Source organism: Tachypleus tridentatus, chromosome 1 (genome assembly GCF_004210375.1).
Source record: "Tachypleus tridentatus isolate NWPU-2018 chromosome 1, ASM421037v1, whole genome shotgun sequence".
NCBI classification, from domain to species: Eukaryota; Metazoa; Arthropoda; class Merostomata; order Xiphosura; family Limulidae; genus Tachypleus; species Tachypleus tridentatus.
The window spans coordinates 42,260,228-42,273,939 of NC_134825.1; positions in this window are offsets into that span (position 1 = coordinate 42,260,228).

Sequence of the window (13,712 nt, forward strand, 5' to 3'; positions counted from 1 at the left end):
TGTGTTTCTTTTGAATAATATATTTCATGATCTGTTGAACCAAGGGTAGTGTAGTGGTTAGTGTGCTGGACTGATCTCTTTGCATCTCCATCTCTATCAAACTCATTCCACATTTTGTAGTCATGGATGCATTATAAGAGTTGACAGTCAAATCATTGTTTGATTACAGCAGCTCAATAGCTGGAGGTGAGTGTTGTTGACTTTTTGCCTTCTCTTCTGCCTTTGACTTCAAAATTAGAAGTAGCTAGCACAATTAGCTTTTGTTCTTTATGCAACAAAATGCCATAACTCACTACTAATAAAACTTGTCAAATAGAAAAAAATCTCCTCTGCTGTAGCATTCAAGAGTTGCTTATTTCCTTCAATAAACCTTAATGTTATACCTCATGAACTAGCTCTATTCCCAGTGCTAAATTACAGAATACCTTTGTACCAAATGTAAATCTTCCAAATCTTAGACATTTCAAAATTAAAGTTAAATTACATTTGAAATGTACAACTGTGATAGGTGAGGACAAAAATTATATTGTTTAATATCTGAAATGACAAATTTTTATTGTTATAAATGGAGATCATCTCTTGAAATGTAAGGTCAATTACTCAGCAAATTAGTGTTGTTATGATTGTTCCTAATTTTGAGAATGCTGTCTTTGCAATAAATAACTGTTTATAAAAGGACCAAGAAGTCTCTCACAATTCTGTAATTATTACTTCATATTAACTACAATTATAACATTCATGTTTGGCCTACCAATTTTTCATTTTCACATTCTTCATTAAATAGTAAAAAAAATGCCTTAAAATTATATTTTTTGAAGCTTCATTTGCTAAATATTTTAGGAGTATTTGAAACTATATCTAATTGTTTGTGACATTTCTAACAAAACAAAAAACTGGTGAAAAGATTAAAAACAAAGTATAACTCTTCTGCCGTGTACTGCTTCTAAAAAAGCAGAGGTGTTAAAGGCTAATGAAACTAAGTGACAGTTTTAATTTGTTAGCATATGACTTTGCACATAGATAAGACAAAACAGCAGTAGATGAACATACAAATGAATTTTAGTATTCTAACTCAACAGCCCTTGTTACTACTAGTGTAGCTTCAGTGGATCTTATGAAAACTAAAAATTGCATTCCAAGACTTATATGTATCAGTAACCTCCTAGTAGCTGCAATTCATAAAGCATTTTTTATTTTGAATTATAATTAATTACCTCAGATTCCTGAATCATCTTAATGACATCCCAATACAAATAAATATTTGGCTCAATTTTCTTCATAAAATATGTTAAAATGTTTATAGGCTATTCTTATTCTTGACTTCAAGGGAAACGTCAAAAATAATAAAAAAACATGAAGTTCCTGAACTACCTGCATCTGGTATAGTTTTGTTTTGCAATAACATTTTGTGTATATTAAACAACATCTGTATACATTTGTTTGAAAATCATAGCTGCATGGACAGTTTAAAATTTTCATAGTGATAACTAAACCTATTTAGTCACCTCTATGAAAATTCTAAACTGATGACTAAATAGGTTTATTCTTCTCTTGCTATGACTTGGTTACAACTTACAGACCTGCATAAAATGACATGAAAATATTACAGAGACAATCAGACAAGAGTGCATTAGAACATATGTTGTTTAAGTGTAGAATAGTTTTCCATTCATATTATTGTAAGATCTTAATGAATACAGTTTCCATGTAAGTTATTCTGGTTATCAACCAGTTTGATTGTCCAAGAATAGCATAATGGCTACCATGACCAGATTATGAATATGATGATTCATGGTTTGTCAAAAAAAAAGATATGCCCTACACTTTAAGTTGGCAGGTGCATTAAAGGATCATCAAAAGAGTTGACAAAGTTGCCATTCTTTAGTCTTCTAGTTCAAAATTATGGACAGCAATGCTCATCTAACCCTTTTTGTAGGTTTGCATGAAATATTTGAAACCAGATTCATTCAAGTGATCTCAGCATTTAAGTTTTTGCTCAATATTTAAAACACATTTTCAAAGAATGATTAAAACATATTACAAACCAAATAAAAAAATTAGAAAATATATAGCGTATTGCACAGTTCTTATCCTTTTGCTGCGATGGTTTTATTGATTTGGTTTACTTATTTAAAATGTTGATTCTGCCCATGAACAAAAGGTTTACTGCTAAAGACATTTTGTAAGCTTCTGTATTGAAAATCTGGTTTAAAACAGAAAAAAAAGAAGTCCTAAAGACAAATGGGGTAATTTCTTACCAAATAAAATATCTAACTCTCATATTTTAAAAGCTGTTTGTCTCTTTGTTGGTCTTTTTATTAAGCCCAAGCAATTTTCAATTAATGGCCATCAAATGAAAATTGACAATAACTCATGAAATATAGTAAATAAAACTATATTAGTACTCAGTAAAATATTTAAATAAACATACGAAAACAAGCGAAAGTTTAGTCACAATGGGATGTAATAGTTTGGAATTTGAAGTCAAAATAGCGTTTATCAATGGCTGAACTAAAGATGTTAATTACCTTCTAGGGGGAAAAAATTATAAACATAACACCCATAAATAAGAATATACAAACATCTGTGAAAACAGCACATTGGTTTACTGAAAAGGTATCTTTAAGACAATTTGAAACACCATTCTTTTCACCTGCAGTCCCTGCTTAAAACCATATCAACAGGTCCACAGAAAAACATTCTGCACTCAAAAAATTTGGAACTTCTTACAAAATTCTTTACAAAGTACATCCAGTACCAGCTTTCCTTGTGTCATTTCAAACTTTATATCAACCATGCTGGATTTAAAAAAAAAAAAAACTGAAGGAAACCACAATAGTGTTTACAAAAATAAGTAGAATCTTATTTCTCTCTAAACAATGGATCTCTTATTCTTTAGAATATGTCAATATCAGAGGTGGAAGAGTAATTTGTGCTTAACCCACCTTATAATTTTGCAAAAATACTAATCCAGACAAAACTGTATTGGACAAATTTTTGAAAACTCTTGAACAGATTTGTATTTTTCAAAGCAATGTTATGTGTAGTGTGCGACATTTGGAATAGGTTAGTAATTGATGCTGTTTTCATTGTGCAACTTGTTAATGCCTGCAAATGATTTAAACTATTTTCTTTTGTACAATACAAATAATATTTATGAATATTAAGTCATAACACTAAGTATATTGATCCATGTTATGTTTTTATATCTAACACTTACTGTTGTTGCTACTTGGACTGGGCTGCAAAGCATAACACTTTGGTAGTATAAAATAACTCAGTTTATATACTGTATTACTTATAAATAATTTTATACTTTTAATTAAAGTATATATATATTGTTGATTGAGAACCTAGATTAATGACACTAATTAGGAATTAAACACCATTCTTAAATTAGTGAAAATGTCAGTTAAGAAGCAGTCAACATTTATAATATTTTCATTTGATGTTCTTTCAGGTATATGTTGCTTAGAAGAAATTATCTTTATAAATAAATGTATATGTAATGAATATTTTTTTAGAATAACTGAAGCAACCAAAATGAATTTAATTGTATAATAAATTTCATAATTAAAAAATATTAAAGAAATTATCTTTTTACCATATGGCATGTGATACTTGAATTTTGTACACACACACAGTTAAAGTTGAATATATGACTTAGAACTTGATTTGTAATTGGAATAATTAATTTTGAAAATATACTTTGCTCTGGAGAAATGTATTTAAATTGTAAGATTTCAACTTCCATGGTGTCCATGACTGTACTGAAAATGTGCTGAAGTTCTGCGACTTATACTGGTGTGCAGAAAAGTGTAGTTTTTTACATTTGGCTGAGAATAAAGCCTGACTATAGAGTAGATATATTGCAACAACTATAGATATCTTGAGTGATTGATTGTTTTAGATTTAAACATATTCCTTCATTTAGAAAATAATCATAGATTTGTTGTCAATGGAGTGTGTATAATTTCAATATATTCAACTCTTAAAAATGTTTCAAATTGTTACAGTGTAATTTTTTTTACACTTCTATGGAGAATTTATTTACAAACATGCTACAGCACAACTCTAAATCTCTAAGTGGGAAGTTCATTGAATAACTTCACAGTTATTACACAATAATTATTTAATTTTTCCCAACAGCCAAAACTATAAGGTAATCTTTTCTGTGATTGTCTTCTTGTGCAAAGATGGTGTGAGAACGCCCTTGTGAGATTTTTTACCAATTTAGTATACTTTTTTAGAGTTGTTATCCATATAACTGTCTTATATACTACAATCTTCAGCTTGTTTTTTCTCTTTATACTGAGTTCTTGGAGGGATCTGTCTTTGTTGACTGTGCAGCACAGAAAGTATAACAATCAAACCATTTCTTTTTACTGAATATGTTCATCTCTGTCAGCCTTTGGGAGAATTACAGCTGTAACAGTTAACCCTGATATTCATTTATGGGTAGGTGGTAGGTGCTTCTGACGGGATGCAATTACTATCGTCAACAGTTTAAAGTTAGGAATAATATGATCTAGCCTTGGGATCTCTGACCTGGCCATCCAGCTCGTGTCACATAGTGCTATTCTGGTTGAAAATGCTAAATACTTAGTGCACACATCTTTAGTGCATGCTTAATCTGACAATGATGTGATACATTTTCAATAACTCGTGGGGAGATCAGTGTATGTATGCTGCTATGATGGTCTTCCTGTTACACGTTTCTTATTCCATAGAAATATTAAAATGTAACAGAGTGGAAGAGTACTGTAATTAAATAATCACTTCACATGATTTAAGATTGCTACACTTGTGGGAACTATGGTTTACTAAACAGAAGCTGGGAATAAAACCAATATTCCATCAAGATTCGTCATTTCATTGACTGGAGCAAATCATAAGAGAGAATTTCCTTCTACTGAGATATAGTGTATTCCAAAACCAACACAATTATAAACCAGTGTTTTTAAACTTTGAAAACCTTGTTTGCATTCTCTTCTGTAGATTCGTATTTTTGGTTCACTCGGAATCTCCTGTTTTGTTTCCTTATTTGTTTTCTGTTGTTTTGTTTGTTTGTTTTTTAGAAATACGAAAAAGGCACAAACTTTGTCAATTACTCTCCAATGGTGTTATAACAAATTTGTGATCTGAAGCTCCCCTTGACAGATAGTTACCTATTAAAAATATATGCATATTAAATATATCCCCACAAGGTTTAGATTTCTTTACACTGAATTGTAATAGCTACTTTCAAAAGTATGTAACACACATTTTCATAAAAAATACCAAGATAACTAATCGTAAGGTACGTATGAATTTACGACACAATAATATCAATAAGTGGGCCGGATATCAGAATGTGGATCCCACGATTTATGGTTTACGTTTGCAGTGAGTGGATTATAAAAGTTACAACTAAGTCCCATTATTCGATTAAGGTAGTCATGTTGCCTTCCTTTAGTCTTTTAAGTTCTAAATTTTAAAAGGCTAATGCAAGTCGTAAGAAATTTAAAAAGTCGTTTGAAACAAAAGAATGGAATTAATCTAGAAATTTAACTAGACTACAAAATCTGATATCAATTAAGAATAACTCAAGTAAACTCAATAGTAACATCAAATGCCATGTTTTTAAGTGACCTTCAAAAATAGGATTTGCTTGTTTTTGAATATCGCGCAAAGCTTGTTTGTTTGTTTTGGAATTTCGCACAAAACTACTCGAGGGCTATCTGTGCGAGCCGTCCCTAATTTAGCAGTGTAAGACTAGAGGGAATGCAGCTAGTCATCACCACCCACCGCCAACTCTGGGGCTACTCTTTTACCAACGAATAGTGGGATTGACCGTCACATTATAACGCCCCCACGGCTGAAAGAGCGAGCATGTTTGGTGCGATGGGGATGCGAACCTGCGACTCTCGGATTACGAGTCGAGTGCCATGTTGGGCATTGAAATAATATTTACAGTTGATTTAAAGGCACTACTCGGTCAGTTATAGAGAATTCTCTGTACTGAAAACTAAAATAAAATAAAATTAAAAAAGCTATATTTTTAATAGAGTTTATCTTCGTTTTACAGATGTATGAAAGGTTTACGTAACAGATGAGAAAACTGTTCTGTAAAAATTCGTTAAATAAAATATTGTAGTATTATAAGTTTACAATAACTGTACAATAAAAATTCCTGATATAAAATGTTGCAGTACCGTATGTTTACAATAACTGCACAATGAAGATTCGTTAGATAAAATGTTGCAGAATCATAAATATACAATTACTGCACAATAACGATTCGTTAGATAAAATGTTACAGAATTATAAATTTACAATAAATGCACAATAAGAACAGTAAGTAAAGTGCAGCGCAAAAATTCAATTATGTTGTGTGTGTTTTTGTTTTTTTTAAGTTGCGATACAGGGTTCCCATCGGTGAATTCAGCAGATATCCCAATATGGCTTTGCTACAAGAAAACACACACGAGCAATGTTGGGTGCATGGTAGTATCAATGTTAAGCTCGTGATATATACTTTCTGGGGAAATACTTTAACTCTACAAGTACGACTAGATATTTCTTCCTCTGGTATCACTTACATAGTCTGTTTAAAATCAACACATTTTACTTTAAAAAAAGTAAAAAAAATGTCAGTTTTTCTCTCATACTGTCCTTCATTCTAATTACGACAGAAAATCGTACTGATTTTCTAAATATAAAGTTACTTTTCAAAGTTTTTTTGGTTATTCCATTTCCTTACTTATAGTGATGTATTTACTCATTTCATTAGAAACATTTTGCTTTATGTTTTGTGACTTTTTACCGGTCAGTTAATTTAAAATTGTAACACGTGTGCAGAAAGTCATAAAAAAGAGCTGTATTCATAGTTGAACTGTGTTTGTTAGCGCTCTGAAGGACACATAAACTCAGTGCCCTTTAACCCAATCTCCCCTTCCCCGAAAAAAATTAGTGTTCTAAATTTTTATAATACGTTATACAATATATTACAGCCATTACAAAGTATAATCTTTAAATATATACGTATATATCGTGGTGATATTCAGTTTATCCTTCAACATAGTTGTAAATATTATAAATCACTGAATTCCTAGTCAGGGGCGAGCCAAAGGGGGGTTTGGGGGTTTAATCCCCCCATGAACCCAAACTTTTTAGACAAGTTCAGTTGCCACCTGTGAAGTTTCATAAAGATCCGTGATTGCATGGCAGATATTTTCACACACAACAAATGGTCAAATGCAAATTTCTGATTGAACTCTATTTTAATACAGCAAGTTTTGTCAGAACTAGAGAAACACAATCGAATATCTATGAAAGGCTCATGCGCCTGTTCGTCCTTGCCAGGACATCTACAACACAGTTTGGTTCAACTTTAATATCACGGTAAATGTATAATGAGGCCAGGCCATTCAATCGATCTTCAGTGGTGGTATTTCTCAAATACGTTTTGACTCTTCTGAGAGTTGAAAACGAACGCTCCACTGAGCTCGTTGACACAGGCAGCGTGGCAAATGCTTTCAACAGTCTAGAACTGACTGGAAACATATTTGCATTGCACATTGTATATGCATCTATGACATTTTTTGGTCTGTTGTTCGCAAGTGATTTGTACCAAACCCTAAGTTCACCTACTGCAGCTAGTGAAGTGCTGTCAATGTCAGCCTTGTATATATTGACCAACTCTTTGATTTGGTCACATTGTTATGCTGTAAGTTCTAACCATTCTGTGGTAGATCCTGATGGTAGTAGACACATGGAGTTTGTAAGGAGAGTTTTGTGACTGGACAGACGGTCACATATTTGTGAAAGAAAGTGATCAACAAATGGTACAAATACAACAATACGAAAGTACTTCTCAGGGCTAGTTGTTTGTGGGTTAGCACGGTACATCTGTCTTTTAGCCTGCCTTAGCATTATGATGTCAATTTGAAGCTCACTATACAGAGTTTGGGCCTCACAGAAAAAATTGTTAAATTCATTCACAGTATTATTTCTGAGTGAACGGATTAAATCTTCCACTATTTCTACATAATGCATCGCAGCACCTAAATCAATGTTCTGTTGCTGCAGTTAGTTGCACAGAGGTACTCTAAAGGAAAACAATTTAGCAATGGTAAGTAGAGTGATGGCTGTGTTATGGCATAGAACACAACAAATGATTGGCTTGCGTGGCAGAATCTCTGTCTTACCAACCTGATATGGTCTCAAGAACATCTGCAACTACATGAATTAATTCTAGAAAGACAATGACTATGTCAAGCCTCTCAACTCACCGGGTGGGGCAGAGACCTTTCAAACTTTTTTTTTCGATTCAGGTGCTTTATTCTCCACCGAAAGAGTCAAAACGTGCTTTCATTTGGGTGTGTTGAGAAATATTTCAATGCTAAAAATTACTCCCATGCAATTTCGCACAGGAACTTCTTTACAAGCATCAGAAATTGCCAAGTTTAGGGAATGGGTACTACAGTGTACATAGGGTGCAAGTGGGAATTTATCAGTTATGTGTCTGGACACTCATAGAGGCAGCACCGTCGTACCCTTGTCCTCACAGGTAAGCCATGTTAATAGCATAGTTTGTCAGATTGGTTATGATAACATCAGCCAAGTTTCTGCCTGTCAAATCATAAACAGGTATAAATTGCAAAAAAATCTTCTCTCATTGTAGCAGAGTTGTCGTTGACATGCAAATATCTAACACACAGCGAAAACTGTTCAATGCCTGAAATATCTGTTGTTTCATCAGCTAATATAGAAAAACACTTTGCAGCATTAACCTTGTTGACCAAAGCAGCAAGAACATGAGTATTACAGGCATTAATGATTTCATTTTGAATTTGAGGACTCAGATACTTAGCATTCCTCTTTGTACTCTTAAGGCTTGCTGAAAGTTTGACATCACCCTTTGCCCTGTAACGCAAAATTGCCCGAAAATTCCCAACATTATTGATGGGCTCCTCATCAGTTTCACCAACAAACATTGGACCACAATCATATTTTCCCCTCAAAGCTAAACCCTGTCTCCCACACAGCAATACAGTATCAATAATAGGCATTAAATATTGCCGGTTCTGTTCAATTTCTTGCTTTAAGTTGTATCAAGCTGCAAGTGCACATATGAACTTGTGTTTACGATCTGTAGAAAATTGTTAGCTTTTTCTTTGCTGTCTTGGTGGTACAGTTTCAATTCATGCGCTTTGAAGTCTTCAACAGCCTTCTTCCAGTTTGTGTATGGACATTTCACTAGTTGTCCCAATTTCTGGCTTCCAACACCAGCACCATCAGGAGCAAAAAGACAGCAGTACTTGCAGAAAGCACCCTTTGCATCTTGACTGTAGAGTAGCCATCTCCACTGTAAAGCCAACGATGCTGAAAACGCAGCTGTCTTGGACCACACTGGGAAAAAACATAATCACTCCCTGGCTTCCAAGCATTCTCAAGGAGGCATTTTTTGGTTTCAGCGTTTATCTAAAAGAGACAGAAACACATAGTTCAAATTAAGTTATTTTGCATATAGAAAAGTTTGTTATGAGAGTACAATAATCTCGAAGAGAAAGGCTTAGAGCTGTACTTCACAGAGCAGGCCTAACATCCTGTGGCTGTAGGCCTACAATCACTAGCAGCAATGAATATTGAGTCTAAAACTCATCAGAGTGTTTGCATGATTTGTAATACAAAATTAATATAATAAGGAGTCGACTTACTTGTTTACCAATGCTGACATCATCAGAAATATAATTTCCAATGCCCCAGACTGGACCTGAGGTGGTAGTGGCAGCACTAGTAGAAGGCCACGGTGATGACTCTGACAGTTCAGTTGATAATTCTGATTCAACCTAATTGGCTGTAGCAGATTGATCAGGTTCAGCCTCATGAAGGGGTTTAAAGAACCCATGCAGTGTCTTTTGCTTTTTCAGGTTTGACATAGTGAATGATTGTTTATCGCAACTTCTGTTTGTCAACGTCACATTCACAGTATTATTGCCGCGATCTATAGTGAATGATTCACTATAGATGGCGCCAATGGTACTAGGCTAGTGCCATGGTGCAGCCAGCCTGCCACTAATCAGTGATGTCGAGAAACCCACTTGTTGAGAAATTTAATGCAAAAACGACTCGTTTGGGTTGAGAAAATATTTTACATAGAAGAGCGAACAACGTTTCGACCTTCTTCGGTCATCGTCAGGTTCACAAAGAAAAAGGTAACTGACCGGAAGCTGACCACATGTTTGAAAGGGGTGTGTAACTAAGTGTCGGAATGTAGAGGGCGGTGTTAGATGTTTGAATATATAATTTTATTTATTTTATTATTTTAATATAGGTATAAAGGCGTTCCTTTATATTGGTTTATTTTGGGTTTAAGTTGTTGTATAAGTAAGGCTTCTTTAAATTTGCGTTTGTTTATGTTTGTTTCTTTATTTAGTATTTGAGTGTTTTCTATGGTTATGTTGTGTTTATTTGACTTGCAGTGTTCGAAAACGTGTGAAAGTGACTTTTTATGTTCTTTGAATCTAATATCGAAAAATATTTGAATCGAAACGTTGTTCGCTCTTCTATGTAAAATATTTTCTCAACCCAAACGAGCCGTTTTTGCATATAAATTTCAGCCTGCCACTGTTTATTTGTGATGTTAATTCTTGAAATCCAGGGAATCTGAACATACACTGTCCATGATACTTGAACACAGATTATAGACACTATGCATATATTTTGCACTCTCCTGAGTGATTCTATATTTTATATGTTGATGACAGGACTGTAGGCCTACTTTGCTGGGTCTGATAACTTTAAGTTATATATTATATATATAGGCTTATATATTTATTTATGATTTAAAAAATAAGACAAACACCTCATTGTGCCATTCTGAAATTTGCCAACAAGGTGGTCTCAGAATATATAATTCAGGCTTTTCTATTATGTTTTTATTGAAACATTTCCCAGGGGCATGCACCTGGACCCCCCCCCCTCTCTAGCATGCCTGCAGCGCTTGCATCAAGCACTCAAACTAACCACCCAAAAATAGCGTTTTCTGGCTACACCCCTGTTCCTAGTAAACAAGTTGAAGCTTCTTATCTTATCGGGGTTTAGGTCTAAGACCTAGGAGTACAGGCTCATTGACCTTTTCCTTCCTTCTGTAAGTTAGTGCACGGCTCCTATTGAATGTATTTGATAAATGCTACATGAAGCCACAGTAAACTGCACTTACTCCGGCCTCTCTAAGGAAAACGTCCACGTATTATTCACCATACATTCGCGCTTAGATACAAGTTCTCTTGTATTCGGTTACACTCGTACAGTCTTATAGTTCAAGGACAGTTCCATGTTATTTCACACATTCACTAGTTTTAGCTTTAAATTATTATTAACATAAGTACCTTAACATGTTAATTTAATCAAAAACTAATGTCGGGTTTGATCTGATTAACTTTTTATTTCTTAGAAAGTTGTTAACTGAAGAAAGGTGTTTAGGTACATTTATATCGTGTATGTAGAAGCGGTCCATTTCGCATAATAAACCGTTTTTATTTTTGTAAGGAGGTACTTGTTAAGCTTTATAGGCCCGGCATGGCCAGGTGGATTAAGGCATTCGACTCGTAATTTGAGGGTCACGGGTTCGAATTCCCATCGCACCAATCATGCTCGCCCTTTCAGCTGTGGGGGCGTTATAATGTGAAGGTCAATCCCACTATTCGTTGGTAAAAGAGTAGCCCAAGAGTTGGTGGTGGGTGGTGATGACTAGATGCCTTTCCTCTAGTCTTACACTGCTAAATTAGGGACGGCTAGCGCAGATAGCCCTTGAGTAGCTTTGTGCGAAATTCAAAAACAAGCAATCCATATTTTAGTTGTTAATTTATTTTCTTCACCAAAACGTAAGCCTCAATGAAGAAAACATGTTTTGAGATCTATACTATTCGTATATTTGCTATTTCCGCTGCAGTAGACTAGTTTAGTTGCTGTATTTAGTTTATTATTGTTGTTTTGAAGAGCAAAACAAGTGACTAAAGTACGTTGGAATGTAAACAGTCCTTTGATTTTGCTCTATAGTCGTTTACTCATCAGTGATAACCTAAAATATTTTAAGGGTTTATATAACGTGACATACGTCACAATTATTTATTTATTATTATTCATAAAAAGCTGGTTATTCATTTAGTTGTTAATTTCTTTCACTAAACGTGAATTTCATTTTAAAAAATGTAGAGGCCTATTACTTTTTCGATTCGCTACTTCAGGTACGTGAAATTAGTTTTGCCATCGGTGCCGCTTGGAAGAATGTGTCGTTTAAAGCAACGAGGCCGAATAAGTTGTATGATGGTAGAACGTAAACAATTTGCTTGGTTTGGGTGAATATTTTTTATTCTCTATTAATAATATAAAATTATTGGTTTCACTGGGTACATTTTAGATAAAAAACTTCATGTATTAATTTTATTTTCGCTATATTAGCTTATGATTAGTTTCGGCGATGTGACGGATAGAGATGGACTTACCTACTAGTATGCATGCAAAACAAACCAAACCAAAGCAAACCAAACTCAAACAGAATGATTTCGTCTTAGATATTTCTTTGTTAGGCTTTATTAATGCGGACAGCTTTGAATAAAATAATTATTTATGAAAGGTTTGATATTTTTTTAAAATTTCGCGTAAAGGTATACGAGGACTATCTGCGCTAGCCGTCCCTAATTTAGCAGTGTAAGACTAGAAGGAAGGCAGCTAGTCATCAACACTCACCGCCAACTCTTGGGCTACTCTTTTACCAACGAATAGTGGGATTGAACGTAACATTATAACGCCCTCACAGCTGAAAGGGCGAGCATGTTTGATGCAACGGAGAGTCGAACGCTTAACCCACCTGGCCATGCCGGGCATAGGTTTGATAGAACAGTATATTATTGATCAATGCATTAAAATAATATATCTACATTATTCTAAGATAAAATACATAATTAACTTTAAACATTTCACCGATTACGTTTCCAAATCTCAAAACGTGATTTCATAACAAGTTTGGTATTGTTTGTTTGTATTCCACTATACAGTAATACCACCTTGTGCTATTCTTTTGAATTTATATAAATTATCGTTGTCAATTCATGTTATAGTAAGTATTATGGTATGTGATTCTATACCCAATGCACATTTAAGACACTGGTTTTGTAATTATTCTGCAGAAATGTAGGCGTTATATATTTTTTATGATTAGTGAATATTAAAATGTGATAACGTAATCACGAGTTAAGTTGCTCAAAAGTAGTGTATGCCTTTATTTTCACCAGAACAAAGAATCAAACTTAAAGTTGAAGATAAACATTTTTGCTCAAAATTTTGAGTTATCTCAGCACTGTGCAGAATACTATAAAAAAAACCAACAACAACTAATATTAACTTCAGATGAAATCAAGCTACCTATATTGAACATAACTAGAACAAAATCAGCAATGAATATACCCAAATGTGTTCTTCCTTGCAATGTGGAATGCTGTTGTTGTGTCCCAGCTGACCCGGATTGAACCAAACATGTTGTCGGCTGTACGTACGAGGAACATGGTGTGGTTGGAATACTGTTATCATATACTCTTCTAATCCTTGAAAACCTTTAATAAAATATGATAGGCATGATACTAATGTCTCATACAGTTAATTATGGTCGTGCCTTGCTAAATTAAAAAAAGACATTCACACTTAAACAATTATTGTTGTACCAAATG